The following is a 3,592-nucleotide window of genomic DNA, read 5'->3' as shown; positions in this document are numbered from 1 at the left end:
AAATGTTGATTTTTTCTCGCGTATCTTAGGTTGTTCCAATTTTTTTTTTTTTTTTTTTGCAAGCGAAGCAAGTTAAGAAATTCGGTTCGAGCGAAAGACTTTAGAGCTTGAGTAACTTCCGCGTAACACTTTACGTGTAAACGGCGTAAAGTAAAAGTCGAAGAAACGAAATCCATTTTACTGTGCTTCCGCTGACACAAGCTTTTTCCGAACAAGATGATAATTTAATCACCCGATAACTCGAAATTACGAGCAATTAGTATTCCACCGCGTCTGACTCGTTTCGTTATCACGTGAAAGATGAATCGTCCGCGAATGAACGAAGGACTAAAATTATATACCGATCGTTATTTATCACGTTCGATTAACCATTTATCCCAGGATGGATGGATCGACTCAGTTTAGCCTCCGCTCGTTTTCATCCTCGGTCGTCGCGCACCTATCAATTATCATCTATCATAGAAAAGATTTCCGCGACTGTGCATACATGTCGCGTCGTCCTCTTGTGCATACATATTTGCTCGTCAACTTGATCCACAGAGACAAAGAACACACGTTACACGGAGTAGTACATCGTTTTGCGATGGCAGAAACTGTTGTTTCTACCGTACTTCAATGCGATTTCCGGCATGCCTATTGTGTCGACCTATTTTCACAGACGGCTCTGTTCTCTAAAGAGGGCAGAGATATCGAAGAGTGGATTTAGATGAAATGGTATAAATAAGTGAATAGGTGACGAAAACTCGGAAACTTGTGCCAGGATTTATTTAGATTCACGGTTTTTTTTTTTTTTAAGAAATCGTGTCGCTATTTTCCATCGTTACTTCCGTTTTACTTTCTCGTTTATTATTTATCGTTCGGTTTGATTTACGGAGATAATCGAGAATTTCGAAAGTTGTACTGTCTAGAGTTGAATTGTTTCTGAACATTAACGATAATTGTATCGTAATTAAGAGTGGACTAGAGTGGATTCATTCGTGAGATTGCGAATTTTTCAGATCTCATTCTGCTCTGATTGTCAGAGTCACGGAGCCGTACACTCGGTAATAATGTGACAGTCGGAACGCAACCAGGGTAAAACAGTCCGATATTTTATCACGCTTGACCGCGACCGAGAAAGAGAATATACATGTAATAATTTAAGATTGACAATCTGTCGCTTGAAATTATAAAGCGAATGATATCTTCCAATATATATATATATGTATATACATATATCGTAGTAAAGTTTATATAGTCGGCTCGATTATTCTTGTTTCCTGTTATGAAACGACAACGAGGAACCTTTTGTCAATGTTCCATGATGTTTTCAACGATTCATCATCTCTTGAAAGAGTTATTGATCGTTGTCTTCGATAAACACGTAGCTTTAGCTTTTTAAAAAGAACTGTCTTGAAACTTGAGACTTTCTACCTGTATTTTCCGCACCGAAACAGGTATCATAATATTCTGGAAAAGGTAGGCGGGTATTTGATTTGAAAGACTCGATAACGCCATTTCTAAAAATTCTTCAACGTGGGTTGAATCATCAAGAAAAAGCTTTCATAAAATTTCGTCGTTTTCTTTAGTAACCATTTACGATATATATATATAAAATCGTATTTTTCCTCATTTAACACTAGCTTTTAGACATCCATCCCCTATTCTCGTTCTCGCAAAGCTAATAAAACCATAAATAGTAAGATGTTTTTCCACCGATCGTTCCGGAATTTCTCTCGCTTCCTACACGATAACGATCGATGTCCATTCTTTAGCACTTCCAACTAAACCTACCGTATCCGTGCCGGAATAATAATAATTGCATACACGGATTAACGAAGGAAAGTTCGGGCAGCAGCTTTCCGTCCTGGTCGAGCAAAAAGTCACTCGAGCCAGTGGCTCGTATCTCTGATAAATCGTTGTACGTTTGTGCTCTCGTGGTATGCGCGCGAGAAGCGGGAGAGATAGAACGCGTTAAAGCGCGCGATGCTCACGTGCGGTCGTCGAGAAGAAAAGTAGGTTGCATGTGACGAGCAGAGCAGAGCGGAGGGACGATTCGCGGAGAAGACAGTCTGAACGAGCTGAAAACCGCTGAAAGTCGGGGTCTACGGAATTTTCAGGAAGTGATTCATGTTTATGAAGCCCGTTCCAGAGCTTTCACCGGCCGCTTACGTCAGACCTTCGAACGAGGTGACGAGCCGTGACCGATCGAAATTATTGCCAATGCGTTCGACCACGAATTCGAGAGTTTTAACTTAAGAAACGTATCGATACCTTTAAATTGTAATTTTGTATTATTGATCGATTTTTCCAACTAGATATTAATATTAATTAAAAGATGACGAGGGTCGATCGAGTTTTGTAGAATTTTCGAAAGCAATTCTCGAGAGTTTCACTTTGGATATGGTATCCTTTAAATGTAACGCTGAGCATTGCTCGAAAGAATTATCAGGCCGATTGAAGCGGTGAAATTTTATTTTTTCGGAGGGATATTGGTTTTGAAATGTTTTGAATAACCGATGGAAAATTCTTTGCACGTTTCTCAGCGTATAACGAGAATTGTTTGCTTTTGCCATTCACGCTTTGGTAAAGCATGCATTCGAGAATTATTGTGAAACTGTCCATCGGCGCACACATGAGGAAATTCAAAGCCTTTGGACTGGATCTATAGAATGCTCTCGCGTTTTGCTTTTATCGTATATAAATAATCGTTGTCTATACATGTTAGCATCCTCGCGTGTCAGTTTTCGATACAGGCGATGCTTGTGCAACGTGAATATTATTTTAATTTTAAATATTTTTCCAGACTCGGTCGGAACGAGCCATTTTGCCATTTCTTTATTTTCCTCGAGATGAACTTTAATTCATATTACGACAGAGACTGTAATCTCAAGAGAAATTATTGTATCGTGTTTTTTTGAATTTATATATGTTCTTGACACGCGTGAAACAGCGAATTTAAAAATTGAAACGCAAAGAAATGAGACATATCGATCCGTACACAGAATACGAGGTTTAAAAGTTCAAAAATTATATAAATAAAATAATCTTCTCGATAAAATAATTCACATTTAAAATAAATAACGTCTGTTTTTACAATTTATTATAAATCCATATAAATCTTTTACAAATAATCGACATCAGAATAAGTTTCTATAAAACTTAAGATAAGATAAGAGAATAATTATTTTTTTTTTATATATATATTTTATTCTCGATTTTTTGTAATTTTATTACTATTATTCGTATATCATACCATGAAAGGTGGTAATAATGACTCTAATTCCCTAAAGATGATTAAAGACTGGAGCTCTCGAAGTTTAGTCCACGTCACGATTTCAAAAGGGAAATTGAGTTACGCGTAATTCGATAAAAGGATTCTGTCGTGGAAACGGATACTCCTATTAAGTGTGCAACTTGTAAACGGCAAATGAATGACGTCAATGTGACCGATATAGTTAAAACGACTTACAGTACCTTGCGGTTATGGTTGTTGCGCAACCTCTCGGCTAAGGTGGATTAACAGGCGTAAGGTTTCGTCGGATTTCTCGAATTCCTCTGACATCGGATGTCTCCAGAGACAAAATAGTTTAAACTCCTCATACTAGCGATT

At 37.6% G+C, this 3,592-nt stretch overlaps 1 protein-coding gene across 2 annotated transcripts in view; it reads left to right on the top strand.

Annotated features, from left to right (window-relative positions):
• Nucleotides 1-3,592, top strand: part of LOC102677253 (rho GTPase-activating protein 20-like) — a 179,690-nt gene that overhangs the window by 4,578 nt on the left and 171,520 nt on the right. The window lies entirely within an intron of this gene.

This window comes from Apis dorsata, unplaced genomic scaffold (assembly GCF_000469605.1).
Source record: "Apis dorsata unplaced genomic scaffold, Apis dorsata 1.3 scaffold_256, whole genome shotgun sequence".
NCBI classification, from domain to species: Eukaryota; Metazoa; Arthropoda; class Insecta; order Hymenoptera; family Apidae; genus Apis; species Apis dorsata.
This window is presented reverse-complemented; position numbering and strand designations above follow the sequence as displayed.